This window comes from Manis javanica, chromosome 2, assembly GCF_040802235.1.
Source record: "Manis javanica isolate MJ-LG chromosome 2, MJ_LKY, whole genome shotgun sequence".
Taxonomy (NCBI): Eukaryota; Metazoa; Chordata; class Mammalia; order Pholidota; family Manidae; genus Manis; species Manis javanica.
In genome coordinates this window covers 128273076-128297251 of record NC_133157.1, presented here as the reverse complement: position 1 = coordinate 128297251, position 24176 = coordinate 128273076, and the positions used below count along the sequence as shown (strand labels likewise).

At 43.9% G+C, this 24176-nt stretch overlaps 1 protein-coding gene across 2 annotated transcripts in view; it reads right to left on the bottom strand.

Annotated features, from left to right (window-relative positions):
* The window catches only part of PRKCQ (protein kinase C theta), a 153583-nt gene extending 137962 nt beyond the window's left edge, over positions 1–15621 (bottom strand). Inside the window, exon 1 of one of the 2 annotated variants that reach the window (XM_073229363.1) lies at positions 15425–15621. The gene's annotated coding sequence lies outside the window, so the exon portion shown is untranslated. The remainder of the gene's footprint in view (positions 1–15424) is intronic. The other variant, XM_073229362.1, reaches the window with a different exon arrangement.
* Between the last annotated feature and the right edge of the window lie 8555 nt (positions 15622–24176).

The following is a 24176-nucleotide window of genomic DNA, read 5'->3' as shown; positions in this document are numbered from 1 at the left end:
GGTCTTGCCCCTCGACGGCACACATAACGCTGCCGACTCCTTCCCTCTGCTGTCCCTGCCATCTCTTTGGTCACTCTTTAGTTGACTCTGCTGGTTCAGCTTTCTTTACCTAAATATTATGGACTATTCTAGGTTTTGACTTAACTCTGGACACTCTTATCCATGTTGATGGCTTCAATGATCCTCTACTTTGTGGTACCTTCAAAAAGAACATTTTTCTTGAACCATCCCTGCATGTCCTTCATTCCTGTATTTTGATTACATACCAGGCCTCTCCAGTGGTGTTCTACCAGCTGAAGCACAACAAAAGATGGAATCTACCTTTTTCTCAGTGCCTAAGCCTCTCCTCTCTCTCCTGTCTTGATCAATGATATTACCATCTACTGGGTCTTCCAAGCTAGAAATACTGGAATCAAGTCTGAGTACTCCTTTATTTTCATTCCTTACATCCAACTATGTGAAAAGCCCTATGAATCTTACCTGATTGCTTTTGCATTTGATCCCTACTCTTCAGTCTTCTAGCATGAGAACTTGACATATTTTCTCTAGATTACAACACTTTGGTAATTAGTACCAAGCCCCTCGTCTTTGAGTGCCATTCATTCCTCTTCCACATCAGCCATGACAGCTGTCTTTCTAAAACTCTTTAATGTTAAAAAGCATGAAACAGCTTCTCTCTGCCTAAAGTATAAAGTCCAGACTCAAAAGCCACATGATCTCTTCCTTACAGACACACTTCAAAACATTAAGGGATTTCAACTGTAGCTAAGATGTAACTTAAACAAGGTATTTTAAAAATGTTTTGGTTTCTGACTGTGTTCTTCTGAACAGTTTTGGTTTTGTTTAAATGAACCTTAAGGAAGACAGACCTCATATATAACCGTAAAGATGAAAACAGACACATAATGCTACTTAAAAAAAAAAAGCTTAGTAAACACATGGAAGGGATGTAAGCAGAAACCCACAGCTGACTTAATTTGCAAAACCACAGCTTTAGGTCAACTCAAGATGACTTAAGATAAAATACAACCAGAAAACTGAGATAAAAAATATGGAATAAATAAGTTAAGCTGATGATTTAGCAAGCAAGCATCATGGGTATAGTCTGGGAAATCGCCTTCGACTAGGAAGCTGATAGACTGACCACGGCAGCCCCTGGAGCATCATGTTCTTAGGGGAATCCCTGCTTGCTGGAATAGTGTCATCTACTGGCCCACATCCCTTTCAGTTGTGAGGATATGGTCACCTTGATACAAGAGGAGAAATAAGAATCTTAGGTTGAAACTCAGAAAATTGAGTTTCTGAGGTTGGCCTGGGAGATCATTGGCATTTAATAAGGTTATTAAGAGCCAGAATTCAATAGTGGAAGTCAAGAGGCCTCCAGTATGGTCTTGGCTCTACCCCCACCTGCTGTGACACCTACATATCTTGTGTGGCTCCTCTGAGCCCCAGTGTCCTTGGCCTTTAAAATGAGGAGTCTGGGAAGAATAAGTCATATTTATACATGCTAGAATTCCATATTTTACTGTTTTATCTCAATATTATTAAGATTTGGGTTAAGTTCTACGAGACGGATTTGATCCTTAGGATGAAAGAAAAATGAGGACATAGGAGAGTACTTAAAAACTGAGTAGGGCCACTCCTTTTCCAGCAGATATGTAGAGAGGACCCAGCGCGCCCTTCAGCACCGTGAGGTCCCTCAGCTGTGACACAGGCGCGCGTTAGGAGCAGGAAAGGAAGGGGAAAGCAGGCCTGCCTTCTGAGTGGGAATAACCAGGCAGCACTGTGCTGTCCTTCCACGCATCGCTTGCCTGCCGAAGCTGCAACAGTAGGCAATAAAAAGTGAAGGACTAAAAAAAAAAAAAAAAAAAACAAACACTGGTACAGATCCTCATTATTAATAGGAACTGTAACAGCAGGGTCCATATAAAATATGCCTACTAAGTCCCAGGCACACTAGCAGGGGCATGCAGGGTGGAAAGGAGCTATGCCCAGGCCAGGGGAGGAACGGGGACAGGTCTGTATGCTATCTGGGACCTGGGGAGGACAGGACATGCCTTTTCTCTATCGCCTGCTGAGTTGTCTGCACCCTTTTGTTTTTAACCATGATTTTGTGGCAGCAAGTACATATTTGACATTCTTCTCTCCATTGTTCTCCATAAAAAGAAAGCATTTAGTAAATCTTCACTCCCTTTACTGCTATTTAACAGCGCTGTCATGAGCTAAGCCATCTTATTTATGTACCACTTGCTTTTTTATTGTTTTTCTCCTCCAAAAGAAAGTAGGCTTCGTGGGGCTGGGATCTGGGTTTTCTTTTCTGCCCTGTAGTCCCAACACCCAGATCAACCATTGACCAATGATCACTTAAGCGCTTGATCAACTAATATTTGCTGACTGAATAAAGTAAAGCCCAGCCTTCCCCTTCCCCATGAAATGTTCCATTTCCTCCATGTCTCTGAGTAAGCCACTCTAACGTGTAAAGGAAATCTTAGCAGTACTTGCATTTTAAAGAGGATCTGTGTTCCTTAAACTTCTGGCTGGCAGAATTCCAGGTCCTGGAATAAAGTGAAGTGGGAACTTTCTGGCAGAGCAATGGAAGGTATTTCATGATAGGGGGTGGGGGAAGTAGCATTCCTAAGGCAGTCACCCTTTGATTTGCTGCGAAGTCAACTCCAAGGAAAAAAATCCTCTGTACTGTTCACAGTTTCAAATATGGCCGAATCCCAAAATCCTCTAAGTGCTGGCTGTGGGAGGGCTGAACATCAGGGGTCCATGAGCCATGCGAGGATAAAGTTAAAACCAGAGCCATGCGAAGTGTAGATACTTTGTTTCTACCCTGGATACAAGGAATCATGGATATTCTGTACCTTGGCAGTTATAATTTTCCTGTTTATTCACTTTCAGGGCTAATACTTATATTCAATGAATTACTTAACCTCTGAGAATTGCCCATTTGCTCAAATATAAACCATCTATTATATTTCTGATTTTATTTGGTAAACCAGGGGAGATAAAGTACAGATTTCTTGAGATTTTAAAAATTATTCTTTGGAAACTTTGACCAGAAAAATGTTTTCTACAGTAAGGATATCTCTTTGATCTTTTGGGAATTATATACTTTAGGAACTTGTCAAATAACAATAATAATAGACAAAAGAATCAGAAACTTAATGTGAACTTTGTTAGTCTTTCATAGATATGAGAACATACTGACTAAAAATGCAAATCACAAAGTTACATAGACTGAAAAACACAGTATAACTCACAATATATTATTCTTTCAATTTCCAGAAAAACCCATAATGTTGGAGTTCCCACTTCAAAGTTACTACTAAAGAATGTTAATCTGGCTGCATTTCTCACTCATTTTTAATTAAACTTAACAGCTCCCTGCAAGTTACACCATCAGTGTGTGTGTGTGTGTGTGTGTGTGTGTGTGTGTGTGTGTGTGTCCATATATGATAAAATTTGCCATTTTTAAATGTGCCCAAACAGTAACTCAAGTATAAAGAGAGAAGGATGTCTCAAAACTCACTTAGAATTAATACCAATGTCAGATAGTATTTTTAAAACACAAGTCAGTAAATACACTATAATGCGAAATTCAGGCTTCACCAAGTGAGTGCTAGGAACAGAGACTACAGCAGCAAGCTGCCCTTGTTCAAGATCCAGCTCTGCCTTTCCGTAGCCCCGTGGCTTTGAACAAGCCACCGAACCTGTTTCCTTACCTGTAGAATGAGGACAAGAGGAGTTAAAAGACTCGAAGGAGTTAATGATGTAAACTGGTAGTTGTAGTACCGGGACTACAGAAAAAGCTCAATAGAAGTTAGTTATAATTATTGGTACTAACTTTATATTTTCAATAGTAGAAGAATCAAGATCACTGTTTGGGCAGGGAAAATGTTTTCCATGATGATTGATTCCTTTATAGTTGTTTTGTCAAAAGAAAGCTCTGGGCTCATCCAAGGTGGTCTTCCTCATGGGGGCCCAGCTGGCCTCACGTCTCCTGGCCACACTGTTCCCCTGTCACCAGAGCCCAGCATGTCAGTCAGTTTCACTTTCACGTTATTCAGTCCATGTGGCTCAGGAGTAAAGATACCACCTGAGGAGAGAAGCCGCAGCTCAGACCTGCCCACTGGTTCCCAGAAGCCTTACTGCCCCTGCTCTGGGGCACAGTCTCCTGATGACAGCCACACTGTGGCCTCAGAGTGGAGATTCCCCGTGGCTTGGATTTGGGGGGTGCTGCCTTTAACTTCAGGGTGGGAACAAAGCCCGGGCTGCCCCTCCTGTAGCTCCATGTGGGGCCAAGAGGCAAGGCTGGCCAGTCTCCTCAGGGCTTCTTTCTTAATGATGCACACAGCCCGCTCTCACATCACCTGGATTTTGTCTTCCTCCCTGAGCTGTCTTTTCTTTCGCTCCTCTGGCACCGTCCCTTCTGTGGTCTTGCAGTTTTGCACCCTCCCCTTGATGGGTGACAGAGCTCGCTCCTGGCAGCTCTTGCTGTCTTCCTGTCCGGGGTTCTCTGATCTTTGCTGCAGCCCCACTGCCCGGCATTTGTGCAGACCTCGCTGACGGTCCATAAACACTCACTGAGCCTTGCATGCATGGGACTCTGCTGAAGGCAAGGGCTGGACAGGAGAGAAGAGAACAGGTTCCTCCCTCCAGGGGTTCTGGGGGCGGGATGTTCATTACTGCTGAGATGACAGAATGCTACCCTACACCAGGGAGGGTGTCAGCACGCTGGCCAGCAGAGGTGGTGATTTCTAGGGGTCAGCTGCCTGAGGACTCGGATTGGGAGAACACCGTCCCACACAAGTGGTCCCACACAGAGCTGTGCAACTGAGAGGCGGCTGAAGACGTGCCAGGTGTCAGGCCCTTTGCAATGGCAGGCAGGGGACAGGTCGGGGAGGGCCTAGCAAGCATGCAGAGGGTCTGGACTGTGTTCGGTAGCTGATATGAAGCCACAGAATTTTAATGCTGAGTGTGTTGGTCTGATCGTTGCTGTAGTCAGGAGAGGAAGGACACTAGAAGCTCCATCTCAGGAAAGGAACGTGCCAGTGTACAACAGCCCAACTCTATGTGGTTGTGCTTCCAAGGTCTGTGGCAGGCCTCTCCTTCCACTGCCTGAGCTATGGCACACAGCTGGCTCACCCAGGGGTGCAGGCTATGGCCCCTCCCTGTGATCTCCGCCGGCCCTGACTTGCTTGGACCACCAAATGCAGAAGAGACTCTCTATGAATCCTTAGTCTGGCTCTTAAGAGACTTGAGCTTTTCTACCTTTGTGTGTTGGGAACACTCACTCTTAGGATCTAATTGCCATGAAAAGAAGCCCAAGGTGGCTGCACAGAGAGAAAGAGAGGGAGTGGGTTGTTCTGGTCTTCTAGCCACACCCGCCAAGCACCATGTGTCTGAGGGACCCCGTCTCAGATCTGCCCAGGTGATGTTACAAGCAGCAGAGCCAGCCCTAATTCCTGGTCCACAGACTCACGAGCAAATAAAATGATGTGGTTTTAAGCCACTAAGTTTTGAGGAAGTTTGCTATACAGCAGTTGATACCAAAGGAATGCTCTTGGTCCAATAAATGTGTGTCCAATATACTGCAGCCTCGACAATTTCAGGGCATGGGCATTGCTCCACTGTAGAGACGTGTTGAGTTGCATTCATCCTTAATTACTTATTACCACATCTTGTTTCAAGCCTATTCACACTTAACTGATTAGTGCTCAAGCTTTTTAACAAGTGGTTCTCGGAAAATGTAATCCTGATTCTCTTACAAAAGGCTAAGAAAATGTGGCATGTGGATTAAAATTCCCTGGAATTCATTCTGAAATTTCCTACTGGTAGTTTTTAGACAAATATCCAAACAGATATATGTTTCACTTTTTGGACCTATTGAATGTTTGATGATTCTTTTTAATTTGCATTCTTAGCTGCATTGCTAAGTGTCTTGAGCTAGGATAGTACTTGAATAGTGTAATCTCTCTCAAGGTCTAGAAATTTAAACCCAGAGATAAAGACTGTTTTTCCAGGAGAAAATATGTACAATATTTTTTCAGGACAAAATTGGTTTTATATATTTAAATAAACACATTCTATTCTGAAATTCTTCTAGTCTGTTCCTTGAAGAGAAGGAGCTTCCTCTTCTCTTCATTTCTTTTTTTTTTTTTTTGGTATCATTAATATACAATTACATGAGCAACATTGTAGTTACTAGATTCCTCCCATTATCAAGTCCCCACCACATACCCCATTACAGTCACTGTCCATCAGCATAGTAAGATGCTATAGAGTTCCTACCTGTCTAATCTGTGCTATACTGCCTTCCTCGCGCCCTCCCCTACATTATGTGTGCTAATTGTAATGCCCCCTATTCTTCTCTTCATTTCTATTGAAATAATAAAATTCAAATATGATGCTATGTGTTGACACTTTTCCTTACCAGCTCCCCATGTGGGAAATTGTTAATGGATGAGTTTTTCTTCATTAATTTCCAAAATCATGTGCTGATTTATGCTTTGTATTACTGGCAAGTTTTTGTTAAATAAGTTGCATTTATTTTATTTTAATAAGGAAAGGCCTTTTCCTACTGCTTAGATGCCTAACTCTCCTAAAGAACTTTTAGTCACAGTCTCAAGCATACCATAAATATTAACAAATCTCAATGCTCAGGAATTGGGGAAGAATTCCAGTGGTAAAATGCTTTTTTTTTACTGGCATGGAGGAAGGAAGGTTAGAGAACCTTATGCTGCGCCTTCAGTAGATACTTAAACTACCTCTGCCTTGGAATTTGGAAGTATGCAAGTTATTTCTGAGTTATTTCATCAACATGAAAAAGATTTCAATAACATTAAAATTATCTAGGATTGGCTCAGTTGTAGGTAGGTGGTATAGTATCTCAAGTTTCTTGGGTGGAAGAGTTTATTTATGACTACTATTAATATCACCCCTCTGTACAACCTGAGCATGTCCTAAAAAATCCATGCTAATTTATTTTTCTCTTTGAATGACTAATGCCGAAGAATTAAGAGAGTTTCCATTCTTAGGGGAGAGAAGATTCCACCTGGCTGCTGTTCCTCATCTTATTTTCTAGGAACAAAGGCAACTGAGGATAAGCTGCTCTTTTTGGAACACAGCATTGTGAGAAAACTTGGTTGTTAAGGTTCCTGGTATTGCTGACATCACCAGCATAAGAGAAGGAAAACTGTTTTGTTGTCTTTAGCATATGAAATTGTTTGCAAAATCAAATCCTTAACTGAATGGCTTCAGTGTTTGGGCGACTGCACTTGGCTTGCTTGGAAAGGGATATACGTTCCCCTGATGGTTGTGTCCTCTCATCTCGACAGGCTGTTAACCAAAGCTGATGAGCAGCTACCTACAGCCTGGCAGCCTTGAAATGTATTCATACGCACCATCCCAGGTGCCTGGGTGAAATCCTGGTCTGACTGGAACATGTGGATACCAAGTGAAACCTCCCACCCCCGCTCCTGCCAAAATAGCTATAAAACAGTAAGATGGGGAGGAACCCCAGAGACCTCACCTTATGGCCTTACAGCACAACTGGAAGGAGAACCTTAGTCTCCCAGTCCACACTTCTGTGACCTTCCCATCCACCTTCACTGTTGGAAGGCATGGCCATTGAAGGTAGGAGAGAGGCAGGCGAATGACACCGTGAAGTCCTACAGCCTCTCTCCAGTCTATTCCAAAAGGGACAATCCCGTTCGGAGTCTTAATACTCTTGTGTGCTGACTGCCATCTGTGACACTTACTGCAAGGAAACTGGGGAGGAGGGACACTGGCACCCAGAACTTGGGAGTGGGGGGAAGCAGCAGATGACAACATATAGGGACTGGCTTGCCAGAAGTCCACACACCAAAGTCTAACTATGATCTTGGCCCTATAAACCACTCTGCAGTCAGACCCCTAAAAATCACGCGACAAACACAGACATAAATGCCCATGGGGCCCATAATGTGAAGGAGTAGGCCCTGAACAATAAGGATACATGCTTAGAATCCTTCCTGTGGCAAACTGGAGGAAAATAGAATATATTCCTTGACCATGAGAGGCTTGACAAGCTTCGTCACGTCAAGATGCAGTCTGAGCACCATGCCAAGGGTTAAAGAAGAGGACAGAGGAGCCCTGACGCGTGCTCTTAGGTGAGCTGACTCAGGAGGTGATACTGCATTAAAATCTCAGTACTGAGGTCTGCTTACACTGTGACCCGTGACACCAGAGAGCCTAAGGGGGAGGGTAGTCACATGACAAACCACACAGAAAAGGTGAACACAGGACACTTGTTTTGGTAACTGCCAAAAGGGACTCCGGTTGAGAACAGGTCTTCATGAACAAAGGAAGGGATGCACTAGGAGTTTAGGGGCCACCTGATTTTATTTCCCCAAGGAGAGCGGGGGCCTGTGGATGGAGAAGCCATTTAGGGCTGCCCCTGAGGATGCTGAGTCTTACACAGGTAGCAGTGGTTTCCTATTCTGCAGGCAGAAGGGAGCATGACTCTTTGGCTGCCTGCGTGTGACCCTATGCTGACACACTCCCTAGGAGAGGACATCCCAGTGGAGCCTGCAGGACTCAGGAGTGTTCTGCACCTGGCTCTGCAGAGCCGTCAAATACAGTGGAATGGAGGTCAGCAGGAACTGGTTAGGGGGAGTGTGACAGGTAGCAGAGCAATGACAGATGGCTGCCGCCAGACATGCGGACTGAGGACACAGGGCAGCAGAGGAGGGGACAGTGGTGGAGTTTGGCTGTGAAGAGGACAGGGGAGAGAAGGAACAACTGCAGGATGGCAGAGAAGGATGGCCTTTTTCTTCATAAAGGAAGGAACTTGGCATGTCTGATGTGGTAAGAACAGGGCCAGTAATGAGGCAGGTTAGGAAAATAGAGGCGAGAGAGCAGAGAATCAAGAGAATAAGATTCCTAGGAATGATGAAGAAATGGATCTCAGCATGTTCAGGGGGGATGAACATGGAACAGGAAGGAAGGCTTTATTTTTCACGTAGACGAAAAGGATGGGAGGAGGGGGCCCAGGTGAAGTTAGGGTTGCAGCTCTGGGGTCATAGGGTTAGGTTGTTTCAGGAAAACTTCCATGTTCTCAACAAAGCAGGAAGCAAGGCCATGTCCTGAGTGTGAGGGGACAGTGGCGGCAGGAGAAGGTGGAAGCAGCTGCCCCAGGACGTGGATGAGAGCTGACCAGGGGAAGTCAGGAAGCCCAGCTAAGGCTGGAAACCATGGACTTACAGCACTGTGAATATGCATAGTTGCATAATTCTGTCCCATAGAACTCACCAACTTCTGTACACACACTGGGAAGAGCAGACAGGAGGCCCAGGTACCCCAGCTTGAGAAAGGGAAGCACAGCCTCTTACACGGCACCCCCGCTGTCCACCTTCTCGGGAATGAAGGGCACGCCTCGGGGGAGGAAAGGAAAGAGCAGCTACTTTCATCCTTGTCAACTCCAGGTTGAATGATCCCATCCCTGGTCTGTATAATCAATACTATTTATTTCCAACGAATTTAGTTCTCTAAGTAGCTGATGAGGTAGATCTCAAAGTTTGTCTTCTCCCTAACAAATGTGGAATATGCTCCTAACACTTTGCCTGAGAAAATGTCTTCCCCAAACAGCCACTGATTGTGGGAATACAACCCATGGAGAGCTAAAGAGCACAGTAAATTAGATGCTGAGGGATCAGGGTTCACTGCAAGTAACTTATTGTGTGACTCTTGATCAAGTTTCTTTAGCCTCAGCATTTCCTCTGTAAACTGTGAATGATCCACCCAATGCACAGGGCTTTAGGAGTCCATGAACCCAGGTATCCAGGCACCTGGCACAATGCACACTCAACAAATATCACTTCCTTTCCGTTTCTCCCTCCTCCCTCCAGCCCTAAGCTTATGATTCTCTAAGAGCATGGTATAGAAAATTCAATGTCATGAGTCTATAATTTTCAAACTTTTAGGTAACAGATTTAATATCCTTGACTCATGATAAAAAATTTTATGAAATAATTATTCTTGCTGGATGAAATGCATTCTAGTATTTTCCGTTCTATTTCATTTTAAAAGATATGCTTGTCACAGCTCCATAAATTAGTTTTATAACTCAATAATAGATATTGTCTTGCAAGTTGAAAAACACTGTGTAAAAGGCCTGTTTTTGTGTCACTGAAATAAATACCTAAATGGGCCCCTGAATGAAAGACATTGAAGACTGTTCTCCTACTAGTGCTCAGCCCACAGCTGCGATGAGTTTCTCCCCAAACTGCAAGAGAGACATTTCAGCTTACTGAAGGCCCTGGCTTCTTGCTCCCCTGAGCTCTTGACGAGTCATCTCACCTGGCTGGCCATGAACCCACCACTTGGTTCATTTTGGAAACTTGCCTGTGTCTTGCCAGCACCCTACTTTCCAGGCACTTATTTCAGCATTCACTGGATGTGAACAACTCAGAAGGCTGGAGATGGGACAGAGGGTAAGAGAGCCAGGGGCAATCAAGGGTCTGCTCTTTGTACTTGAACTAAAGCCAGAGAGTTGACACCAAAAATATGGCTGGAGGGGATGCCTCCGGGCTCACCCTGCTATCCTCTACTCCCCTGCTACATTGAGACCAGACCGTATTCCTTTCTTTCACTAGAATATTGTGCTTGCATGCTGCCAAGCCATTCTACAAAAGCTCTTCCCACCTTACCTGGCTCATGACAACCCTATCCTTAAAGTATCAGCTGAGGCGTCACTTTCTCTGGCCATCTCAGACCCCCCCAAGTCTAGGTGTTCCCTAGAGGGACATACAGCTCCATTGTATGTCCCTAGGACAGCCCTGAGTCATTCATTCTGCACAATTTACCAGGCCTCCCATGTGACAGGCCCTCCTGTAGTAGCTGGGAACATAGCCATGGATAGAAGGCTAGCCCTTGGGGAGTTTACATTCTAGAGGGGGATACAAGTATTTAATATAGTCACACACCATAATATCAAGCTGACATATAACAATAAAACTACTGATAAAATTTCTCACACTTCCTTATAATTTCCTCTACTTGGCTGCATCTACCCGGTGGGTTATACATACAGTGTGTGGCTCTGGGGCTCACAACAAAGCCTTTAGAATTAAAACATAGCTTTCAGCCTTTTGGTTCTCTCCACTGTTCTGGGAATTTGACTTGTTTTGGTCACATACAGGTGATAACTCCACCTTTAATCTTCTGCAGTGAGACTGTTTCACACACTTAAGAGTTACTGACCCTAAAGCATTACTTACTTTATTCTTGATAACTATTCATTTCTAAATCATGAGGTCCTTCACACAGGCAGGGGCATCCCTACCTAGAGGGACATTTGTTTCTCTCTCAGGGGTTCTCCTGCCCATGCTTCCCTAGTCCTAGACTTCCAATGATTCTGCACTTTTTTAAAAAAGGTTCACGAGGTGAGGGAGGAAACACAATGACTTTGGGAGGAGCATAGGCCTATAGACCTCAGGCATCAAATGATCTGGTAAAAAGTTGACTGGTTACCATCTTACAGTCATTAAGATGGCCACTACCACAAAACCAGAGAATAGCAAGTGTTGGTGAGGGCGCGGAGGAGTGATTGAAACCCATGTGAACTGACGGTGTGAATGTAAAATAGTGTAGCCACTGTGGAAAACAGCATGGTGGTTCCTCAAAAAATTAAACACACAATTACCATTCAATCTAGCAATTTCACTTCTGGATATATAGCCAACAGAATTTAAAGCAGAGACTTCAAGAGATATTTATACATCCATGTTCATAGCAGCATTATTCATAAACCAAAATGTGGAAGCAACTCAAGTGTCCACAGAGAGATGAATGGATAAACAAAACAGGATACATACCTACAATGGACTACTGTTCCACCTTGAAAAGGAAGAAAATCCTGACACATGCTACAATATAGAGGAGCCTGAGGACAATGTGCTAAGTGAAATAAGCAAATCACAGAAAGACAAATATTGTGTGATTCCACTGGTTTGAGGTGCCCAGAGCAGTCCAACTCCTAAGAGACAAGAGAGCAGAATGGTGGTTTTCAGGGGCTGGGGAAGGAGAAAAAGGGAGTTAGTGTGTTGAGTGGGTACAGAGTTTCAGTTCTGCAAGATGAAAAGGGTTCTGTGGATGGATGGTGGTGATGGTTGCAGAACAATGTGAATGTAGTTACTGCCACTGAACTGTGCATTTAAAAGTGATTAAGGTGGTAAACTTTATGTTAAGTGTATTTTTTAGAAAATTTAATTGGTAGGTCATCCAGTTCTGGCTGGGGTTTATGGCAACAGTGTGGTGGTCAAACCTGACTTCTCCACTTACACCCATCAGAGTTGGGGAAATGACTTACCCTCTCTAAGCCTCAGTTTGCTCATCTGTAAAATGAGGATCGTGATGATGATGAGGATGATGATAATATCAAATTTATAAAATCTTTGCAAAGATTAACTGAGTCATGTTTATCAAATACAAAATTCTAACATATGGCATAAATTCTAATGCATCAATAAAACTATGCTTTATTGTTTTTATTGGCTCTGATTACTGCCACTAGCATCATTAGCTTAATTCAAAAGTTAACATCAACCTGTAAAAGTATAGGCTGCCAAAGTGGGCATCTTTAAATATCTGCTAATTTAACCTCAGAGCAGAATTCTATGATTCTGAGTTTGGGATGAGCTATTCCTAATTTCTGAGACCTCTGATTCTCATCTCACCCTAGGGATATTTTTAGATGACAGAGCAATATGAATTTGTATATAAATGTTAACATGTTGAAATACCCAACGATGTTTCCATTATTGCAAGGAAACACTTCTTAGTTCACTTTGCTGCCTCAACATCATGTTTTTTTCATGAGTTTCTCGTAATGTCTGCCTTAACATCTAAAAGAAGTGTGAAAAAGCAAAGCTAGATGCACTGGTGCTTGACAACAAGACACTTAAAATAATGGACAGAAACAGAAAGAGTGAGTTTAATGCTATGGATGTCACCACAAAACTACTTTCCTTTCTTTTAATCCCAGATTTGATTTGGGGCAATGAAGTATATAAATATGGAATCACATGAGACATCTGTGTGCTCTAGGATGGTTCATCACATAACAATTTTTTTTGTTGTTTTAAATGATTTGGGAAAGCTACTTAAAAAAAAATTAAAGAATAAACACTATATAAACATGGGAAATCACCTGAAATCAAACACACTCATTAACTGTCCCATTAGGTTAATATACCATATCAGCAATATTTTCAGGGCAAACAACATAATCAGTAACTAAAATGTGATATGCATTAAAAGCAGGAAACAGTAACTCTAATTCCTATTTTAAAGGCAGACAAATGTTCTCTCATTAAATTCTGCATTATAAGATTGGGGGAGCTTAACTCGTGAATGCCTGTTACAGATTTGTACCATAATCTTACATAAGATTTGCACCTCTCAAAAGAAAATCCTGGACCCTGTCCACGGGAATTTTAGGTTAAAACATCAAATTCACTATATGGATGATTTTCATCTTTTCCAGAGAAGAAAGACTACATTTACAATAGAATGAGGGATCTTTACAGAAAAGACCAAAGATAAACAGGCATTCAAGGGGGCCTCCAGTACCTACTCTGATCAAGGGAATCAAGTTTTAGTGTTGAAAGGGAGCTTTGAGATTCTAAGGACTGAGGTATGAATAGCTGGTACCCCTGTGCCCCTGAGAGAGCAGTGGGACAGCAGCACAGGAATCAAAGTTCCAGTAACTGGCCCAGGTATATTCAAAGCAGACTCAATGGGAGTTTCTGCTGCAGGGAGATGGGCCTGCTATGAAAACGGACACAGAAAGTTTGCCCAAGAGAGATATTTGCCATCTTGAGCCACCACAGCACAAGCCAGCGACGGAAGTGAACATGACAAAGCGGAGGGTGGTGACAAGGGTCCACCCTGGAAGTTCACATTTTAAAAGTTTACAAAAAAATCACAGGAGGCTCAAACAAAGTCTGGTGATGCCGAACAGGTTACTTTTGAAATCAGAGATAAAAGTTTATGAGAAAACAAAACAAAACAACTTAATTTAGACTTATTCGCTAACTCCGAGGAGTTTCACAGCTAAGGCTTTGAAGGTTTTACAAGCTCTTCCTGGGCTGCATCTTTAAATATATGTGCGTTCAATCAGCAGCAGCAGGAGACTAACAAAATCAATCTGCAGACACCTGCATCAAACAATGGCCCCCAATCTCAGAGGAATTTTTAAACAGCTGTGCATAAACTTCAACAGTAATTTGCAACCAAATTAGTAAATGCCATCCTCCTTCCCACTAGACACAGCATTTCAAAAAGAGATTAAGCATCCGTTGCAAGCCTGCCATTTTACAAGAGTAACAAAAGATAGAGAAGAAAGGAAGATGGTGATTCACAAGGTTGGCGTGGCAGGTAGGAGGACCTAGGACCTTGCAAATAGGGCTCCGGCCAGGAAAGAACAGGTGGTGGTTACAGCTTCTGGAGAGCAATGACAGGAGCCACACCACCCGGCAGGTCGGCGGGTTCATCAGGAACCTGGCCCTTGCGGGGCTGCACAATGCTGGAGGATGGTTCCTTCTCACCCGGACAGAAGACGGCGGCCAGTTTCCATTCCTCTCCCTCCAGGTCACAGTTTGTGCCATTACTGAATAACCTTTCATTAGCACGTTTTTGAGCAGGGCAACCCGCCAGGGCAAGGCAACTCAGTGGGCAGTGGCCTTGCAGAGATCGCCAGATCTCCCAGGGGGGCCGCCTTGGAGCCTCTCTTCATTCGTGCCCACGGGGAGTGCCCAAGCCTTCGACGTGATCTGTCCATTTCACGTCGATAATTGGGGCTCTTAAAAATCCAATGAAGTAAAGATATTTAACTTTACTTTCTTCTCACGTGGCCCCCAAAGCCGAAAAACCACTTCACTCAAGGTTACAGGATTGAGCACCGGCATTTTTTTTTTTTTTTGGGTATCTATCAAAGACCCACATCACTCTACCCCAGGCCTTTGAAAAGAAACTTGGTTTTGTTGAGTGTTGGCGGCGCTGTCTGCTGCTCGAGCAAATTTCAACAAAGCAAGTTGTTCTCCCCTGTGGACAGGTGCCATCTGCATCAAATCTCTCTCCTTACGGAGGTTTGCCAAGAATATACAGCTCCCCACCTTCTCCCGCCCACCGCGTTAGTCCAGGTGAGGGGAAAAGTTAGACGGGAGAAGGGGCGCCGGCCCAGCCGGGGGCCCACGGCCGGGTCCGCAGCATCCTGCGCGGAGCGCGCCAGAAACCCTCGAAACCAGGGACCATGTCTGCCGCGCACGACTTCGGGGTCACCCGGCTCCCCCTTCCTGGAGCGTGTGAGGCCGACGCGGGTGGGCCCCCGCGCGGACCCGTCCTACCTCCTGGAGGCGAGCGAGGTGGAAGCACGTACCTGCAGGTGGGCGCCGGGTCCGGGCGGAGGCGGGGACACTGGCGGGGACACTGCTAGGGCGCTGGGTCCGGGCGGCGGCGGGGACGCCGGCCGCTGGGTCCGGGTTGCTGGCGGGGACACCGGCGAGCGCTGGCGGGGCGGCTCCGGCCAGGGGGCGCTCGTCACCCCCCGCCTGCCGCCCGAGCCGGCTACCCGGACGCCCGCCGCACCGGCACCGCCCCCTCCCGGGATGCCCGCCCCTTGCCCTCCTCCCCGCCCCGAGTCCCCTCCCCTTCCCTCCTCCCTGCCCCGCGCCCGGGGCGCAGGTAAAAGCCGGCCTGCGACCCTGATTCCTAAAAGAGAGAAAAGCACCGCCGCTCTTCCGTCTATTTTGCATTAGAAAGGACTTGCCAAAAACGTTCTTTTAAAATTACCTCCAGGGGGAGGTTTCCATGCTGTACGTCCGGCAGCTGATCGTGGCTAGCACACTGTCATTTGTATATGATTTCCAAAGTTGCGTTTCTTTAAACCGGCCAGCCCTTGAAGCTGCAATGTAATGTCTCTACAGGGCATTTGTCATTTGAAGACTTACGCCTTGTCGAGGGTACTAATGAGCGTGATGAGCATAATTGGGGTGGGTTTTCCTATGCTCCATAGAATTAATATTTCATTTGTGTTTGAAAACTAAATCTGGCTACCAATACTATTACAGAGCTGTTCTCGTTCGGTTACGACACTAAATGATTAAAATGTTCTTGGTTAAGGCTTTTGTTACTGTAATATCCAGATTAGTCTGAGAAATAAAACAATCCTGTTTGAGGGAGGGGGGAGACTACTAAGGTATAAAAGAACCAAACCTTGGGTCAGCAGGCTTTTGCTCCTGAAAGTAAAGTGTCAGCTGGAAAGGACCTCCTCACACTACAGCTAGTTCCAAACTTCTGATTTGAAGGTGAAAAGCTGAGGCTCAGAAAGATTTGGTGACTTGATTAATTCACATTGCTGCCTGTGGTAGGTCTGTTCTAGGAAGGCAGATAATGCTGACTCTTTCTCCTAATCTATTTGAACTCAGCGAAGCAGACACATGAGCCTTTTAAAGATAAAAATATATTCCCTGAAAATTTGTGCCCCGGTTCCCCATTTGTGAAGATCTAACTGCATGGAACTGACCCTCAGACCAGATTCATCCAAAAAGAGAGGCTGCCGCCTCTTGGGAGCCTAGCCAAGAGGTGTGAGGATGAAGAGCATCTCAGATGTTCAGGCTCAGTGACCTCATCAGAGCCTGGCATGTAGACACCCCTGTGAGGCCCAGCTTCTCTCTCTGCAGACTGCCAAGAAACCTAGTTCATGATGCCGTTCGTCCTCCTTTTTCCTCTCTAGACATTCCTAAATGAGAAGAGATGGCCAGCTGCCAATGGCTGTGGTGCCTAGAGACAGTAAAACCACTCATTCCCCATGGCTGAGGTTTCACTATTTGAGAAAGTTCAGTACATATAGGGACTCAAAGGAAATTCATATGTCCCTTAATTTAGTCACTAGTCAGTGGCTCTAAAAAAAGTTTCAAATGATGATGATCATGTACTAAGTACCTATATGCCAGGCATTATGATAAGCACTTCTGATGCACTATTCATTTAATCCTGGTAACAACCTTATCATCATCCTCATCCTCATCCTCCTCACCTCTAGTTTAGAGATGAGAATAACGACGGTTAGCAGGATTATACAGCTTGTTCATGATACTGCAATTAATGAAGTTACAGAGCCAGGACTCAAAATTCCAGCCAGTCTGAAGCAGCCCCCTGAGGGCTGTTGAACACTGCTTACATTCCACAATCATGCCCTCTGCTTGCAGCTTCTCTTCTGGACAACTAGTCCCTGGAAATCCACGCTACTCTCCTGTTCCATAACCACACATTCCTACGATTGGGAACACACTCATCTGAAGACTGGATTTTTTAAAAACAATATTTTTAAAACAAAGTCATTTGGCTAGAAAGGGGATTTTTTTTTTTTTATCTTGAATCTCATCTAAAAGAAAAAAATCCAAATCTGTTTTTGTTGCATGATAGGTGTTACAGACACCTCTAGATCTTTTGGACTCCAGAAGTTCTGACAGCCTTCTTCCACAGGCTACAAGGCATTTCTGTTTTATATGAAACAGTGTCTCACTGTTTTATAAACACGACGGATGCTCAGAACTTCTCCACACTTTTGTTTCCTGGAAGGGGAAATAGCATTTCCTGGAGGGGACTACACGTGGGTGGTGAGGTTCCACACTTTATGTGAAATGCAGCTGAACTTTCAGTTGTAAGTCTAATTCCCCTTCAGGTTCTGCCCTAAATTTCCTGAAATCGTGCTGACTACAGGCTGTGGGGCAGCTGCATCAGTTCATTAGTTCGTATTGGGTGGGAAAGATGTGCTTCCAGCTTTAGATCCAGAACAAAGGAAAAAACAATTCTCAGGGATCTTATCTCTGGAGATACCACAATTCATCTTCCTTCAACTTGGAACTGGCAAAATGGAGCCTGAGACCTCACTTTGCTTTTATTTGGTGTGGGGGCCCGGCCTATGGCCGAGGCTGAGCCCCACTCTAGCTGAACAACGCCGTAAAGATGGCACCCATTTCCTGCTCACCACCCTTTCCCCTCTTCCCTGTTGGGGATTGGCCCAGCAGACTTCCGTACCCGTGCACAGCTCGTGCTGCCCGCTTAGAGTGGCGCGTGACACCTATCCGCTTAAAGGTCACGCATGATACTGTCCCGGATTGGTTGGGTGACTGAATATAAGGGAGCCCGCCGGGAGGGAGAAAAGCTTCCCGACAACTGCTGTAACCACCATGAGAGATTAGACAATAAAGCCTAGAGAAGAATCAAGACCTTGGGCGTGTTGCTTCGGTCCCTGAAGGGTCGCGACAATTTGGGACCTAGTTGACGGTTATGCTCTGTCTCCCAAAGAGACCACCTCTTGCACGTGTCTGTGAGGTTGGCCTTCCACAAAGGATTTAGGATAGAATGTAAAGAGAAAGGTTCTAGTTATGAGCCTCAATTCGGAGAACGATGGTATTTGGGGAGAAGTAAGAAATGACAAACACAGACAATCTGAACAAGGACTTCACAAGGGCACTTGTGTCTATGCAGAAAGTTACCACTTGGAGGAAACCAGCTGGACAATTTCACGAGGAGTTTGGCTACCAAGCTCTCCACTTTTCCAAAGGCCTGGCAGAGATAGTTTTTAAAATGGTCCACCTGAATTTCCAGAAGAAGCAGTGTAGAATTAGAAGACAGTGATCTGCCCTAACTAAAGACTTGAGAGGCATGATGAGTCGCCAGTACATTTATTCAGAAAATTGTTCTAGGAACTTTGGGTGCAAGTGGCAAGACACAGACAAAAACCCAGGTGTTCTAACTTCACAGCTCAGACAAGGGACAGGAAGACTTCTTTTTTCTCTTCAATCCACTGTAGACATTCAAGTGGGAAAAAAGGATAATTACAAGTTTGAAACTGTTATTGCCAGAAAAGAGCTCTAAATACTGAACCAAAAATTTGCCCTACCTTGCGGGAGAAAGGAAGCCTTGATGACTACTGATAATAAGATGGATAGCAACTCTTCTGAACCATGAGGGGGTGGTGAAAGGTGAATGCATGTTTTACCCAGAGTCTAAAAGAGGAACAATGTCATAATACGATATTTTTTTTTAAGTTCTGCTGTTATTATACATGTTTAGTAATGTTAAACTAATTGTCAAATCACAGACAAGGTAGGAAAGGTCTTATGTTTTCATTTAGGAAAGATAATGAGTGAACCTAATACTAGCTAATATTTATTGTGCATTTATGATGTGTCAGGGCATAGTGTTGAACACTTTATTTCAATTATTTCATTTGATTCTCACAATGAATCCTTTGAGATGGGTAATGTCCTCTTCATTTTACAGATGCTACATCTTAGAGGTCAAACAAATGATCTGTCAATAAGTGGTAGAGTACAGCTAGACTCTGTTGGCACCCAGATCCATGATTTTGGCCATCATACACATAGAAATAAGACAAGAGCTGAAATTATAGCCTGACTCTTGAAATGGTGAAGCATTGTATATGTTTATGGATGTCCCAATTAAACAAAATTTAATCTTTAAAGATGCAGAACACTAAGTAGATCATTTTTTCCTCAGTGTCCATTTATTACATTATTAAATAATGACATTGGGCATGAAAGTACCTGTTCTCCCCCTTTAAGGATAGGGGAATTAAAAAGGACACAACATTACTGTCTTGTGTTAGTTGTAGCTTCTGAAATCCTATAGGCACTGATTTTTTTTTTAAGTCATCACTGCTGATAGAATATAAATATATTAATCAGACAGTGAATTTCCAATGTTTTAACACAGATAGAGGTTAACACAATGAGTTTCTGGTGAGGTTTGAGGGTAGAATCAGGGAGAAGGCCCAGTCCATCTTAGGATCCACAGACACAGTTCTGGATTTGGTGAGTCATAATGAGTATGGTCTCCATGAATATACAACTTTCTCTGAAATTAATATTGATTAGCCCTCATCATCTATACAGACCGCTCTTTAGTGATTCTCCTCCACCAGCAGAAAAGCAACATTAACTGAAAGTCCAAAAGACCATATATATTAATGAGAAATCCTGCCTGAGAAGGATGACTAAATGTGAGAATTAATTTGTGCATCCAGGAGGAAGAAATCAAGATGAAACCTGCTGTCACAGTTACTTGCTTGGAGCAGTTTCCACCTCAGAGTGAAAGAAAAATACTGATTCCCTGTTTGCTGACTGGATCACACACTTTTAACTAGAGGAAAGGGCTTTTGGTTAGGCTAAAGCAATTGATACTGATTGCCAGATGAAGTTCATACATTTGGATGTCACATAAATTTGGGAGGGTTGCAGAAAATGTGATTAAATTTTAATCACACTAAGAAAGTTTCTCAGCAAAAGACAAGAAAGCCACTGCTTGAGAACCTTGTGACCCTAACTACTTGAGGGACTTAAAAAGACACAAAACCTTAAAAACTTCCCAAGGCACTAGATGAAACACAGCCAAGGTGCAGCACATTCTGGGGCCACAACCGTATTGCCAGGCTTCTACTTTTCCTAGGAATGTTTGGGGAGCCAGAGCTAAAGGAACCAAACAATAAATCAACTAAAAGTCTTTAAACATAGGTTCTGGCGGCCATTCTCATCACAATCATATTATCTGCATGTTTCATTGACTGTCAAAGCACTGAAAGGAAAAAGAAAAATAACCTAGTGAACATGTATTTGTTTCCCCAGACCTCTCTGGGTTTACTAACTTTTTACAGATTCATACTTCCTCTTCTCCCTGTGATTTCATTTGGACGGAACAGAGACCCTTTCCACGGTTCTGAACTTAAACTCTTCCTCTTATTTCTTAGCAAAGCAAGAAAATTCCCCAAATTCCATTATCTACTTTGTAGCTCCCTGGACAAAGTGAGTCCATTATGTACATTCTGGGAGGATGCGGAGAAATTTGTACAACTTTGCAAAAGTGCTTGGCAGTATCTACTAAAACTGCATATATGCAGAGCCCCTGACCCAGGCATTCCATGAGCATAGAACCCACAGAAGTACATGCCTGGCACAGCCATTGTGGCACTATTCAGTCAGTCCACAATGGAACAATCATGCGGCCATCAACTGTAGAGTGCATCATTAAGCCACGGCACGCCCTCCAATCTGTGCTGTGCTATGCTGGGATCCTAGGCTCCACCTCCACTTCTGTGAGGCTCCCCCTACCTCTTGTTTTCACGGTGTGATACCAGTCTCTTCCCTGAAGTCCTACAACATACCCACTGCTCCTGCTCTGAGTGGTGGACCCAGTGATGTCAACTCTGCCATGCATTTGTGCCCCAGTCTTCTTGTGCCTCTCCTGGTTCCCTAGCTCTGTGCCTTGTGCAGGGTAGATGATACAAAATATTTGGTTTATAAAGGCAAAAAGTCAGTGCAGTTTGAATTCCATGTTAGAGTCAGTGGGCAAATGCCTCAAATTTTGGAAAAAGTACAATATTTCCCAACTTGAGCAAAAGGTAGATCATGACAGTTTTTCTAAGTAGAGTCCAATAAAGCCTGCAAAGTGCCATTGACCCACTCAACATTGTTTTTTGGAAGTAGCAGGTCAGTGAGATTAGAGTATCATGGAGTAATTTTCATAAAATATAAATAATGACAATAAAGAATCATCTGGAAAAATCTTATTTGAGATAGTTAAAGGTAAGGTTTATAATGATAGAGCTCCTGGGGACTGATACAGAATATTGAAAGGGAGGCTGGATGGTGAGAATCTGCTGGTCTTCTGAGTTGCTCAATTATACTTAATTGTACTTCTTGAAATGTGAAAATGTTTACTTCAAAAGGTATGTTTCCAAATTCCAAAAGGATAAGCCTGTGCTAGCCTGATATGAATGTCCTTTTGAAAACACCCACTTTCCTTTATCATTGTTTTTTCAAACATTTCTTTGCTCGTGAGGAGCAATTCCATTGCGGGTTACCTGGTCTCAGTGATTGGAGCAACACTGGATATATCGAGAGATAGACCCTCCGTGATGGACAGGGCATGCCTTTTAATCACATACAGATTACTCTGTAAAATCTAATTTCTAAAAGGGCCAAATCCAGGATCTGTGCTGGAATGGGAACCTTTCAAGGAGGAGCCACCCTTGGGGTCAGCCGGGCCAGGAGCCAGGAGTCACAGTCTGAGACACTGAGCCGGGCGGAGGAGACGCCGCATGGTCCCCTCACACGACTGCAGGCTTCTGGCCCGCCGCTCCCCCAGCCCCCTTAGGGGACCGGGCGCCAGGATGCCCTCCACCGCAGGGCACCGCTGTGGGGTGTCGAGTTGCTGGTGTTGCGAGGAGGTCGCATGAGCAGGCGGCATGTCCAAGGTTTGCTTTTAGAGAAGTGTAAATACTAATCTGCTTGATTTCTGACTCTCAGCCTTAAAGAAGCACCAGCACTTTGGTCTTTACCTTCAACAGCAGCTAAATCCTGATGATAAAAATCTCCCAACGGCATTTTAAGTCCTGCTCGCTGAGCAGGTGCTCGGTTCTTTTTGCATCACTCCTTTGTGTCCATTCACTCACAGGAATTCATTTAAAGAGCAGATGTGGATGTTTCTAAGTAAGTGCTCAATGCACGCCCTCCTTGCTCCCACTGTATCCACTGCGTGAAGAACAGAGGCAGGGTGACGTGGTGGGAGGTTACGGACTCCAGACTCACCTCCCTGCCACGCGATATGCGGGAGCCTCATCATCTCCCTGTGCTTCGTTTTCCGTGGCTGCTAAATGGAGTGATGGATTAGGTAATGCTCCTTTCAATTTTTAAACTTCAAAAGGTACAAAATAACCCAACTCTAACAAATATTTGTGCTTTTTTTTGTTTTAAAACTCTGGATAATTAAATGTGAGTTGTAATCAGCTGAGCTTGACTAAAAGTTACATTTTCAACTTACTAGCAGTAAGCCAGGGACTTCCATTTGCAGGGACAGTGGAGTATTTTAAGGTCATCCATTTCATTTATTCATCTTAACATTTTCACTAACACACACGTGGTTTTCAAACACAGGAAAGAAAACATGGTAACCTGTGGTTATAGTTTCCACTAGAAAACAGAATAAGTGTAGCTCAGAAAGAGTGTTTGTGGGGAGTTTCTTTAAACATGAAAACCCATGTCAGAAGAGTTTGTTCTTGAGAAGAACAGTGTTAATTGTTGCAAGTGCCAAAAATTGTTGGTAAATAGGGCCTAACTGCATCTGTTGTCACAATCAGAATACAGCTGTGGTCGTATCACTGTGAAGGCTTTAGTGTCTTCGACCTTTGCACCCTCTGGTGTGTTCTCAAGCAGCCACTCTTTTCTTCTTTCAGTTCAGATTCTGGGGAATTTGTAGAAAATGCCTTTCCTGGTGACCCTTCCCATTTCCCAAGTAGCTCTAACTGTCCCTTGTTAGAGCCCATCTCAAAGTAAGTTGGCCTGCTCAAAATCACTCTTCTGCTAGTATTTTGCCTTCATTGTTATCTTCAGCAACTGGTTCTGTCTTCCACTGTGATCAGTGACTACATGTCTGAAATTAATTAATTCATCAGTAAATATTTAAAGAGCCCCAGCTGATTTATGATGTGAGCACACGTTCAAATTTCACAGTATATCAGAAGGAAATGCAGAAAACAAACAAAAAACCCTTTCAATTTTTTGAAATGTAACCAAAATGCACATATTTTAACTATGAGAGATGTAGAATAGGTTTTATGTGAATTCTACTTTCACCAGACAGTGATATTTTAGCTTTGGCCATCCTCTTTCCAGATGGTCAGGGTACCTGGTAGTAAGGGAGAACTACTCTTGACTACATATGCATCAGTTCAGGAAGCCATCTGCTAAAGCTGCCAAAGAAAAATGCGTATGTAGAGGAGTAAATAGATGGTGGTTTAAGTTTTTTCTTCTGATTGCTTTGCTGATCACAATCAAATGAGAATATAGTAGGTAAAGCTGTTTACTGTGTTAAGTGGGACAGATACGAGTGATTTTCACATGTGAGTTCAGTTTTAGAAGGAAGAGTGACATACGTATACCAAGAAAGCCAGCGTGAGCTGTTCTACATCTGCCAAGCTCTTATCGGCCACAGAGGAGATATTATCAGCGTGTACGTGTTTATACCCAGCACAGATGTGTATGGCAAAACATGTATTTGTCAATGTGGGGTGGCCCTGGGGAGATCCTCCGGATGATGCTCTTGGT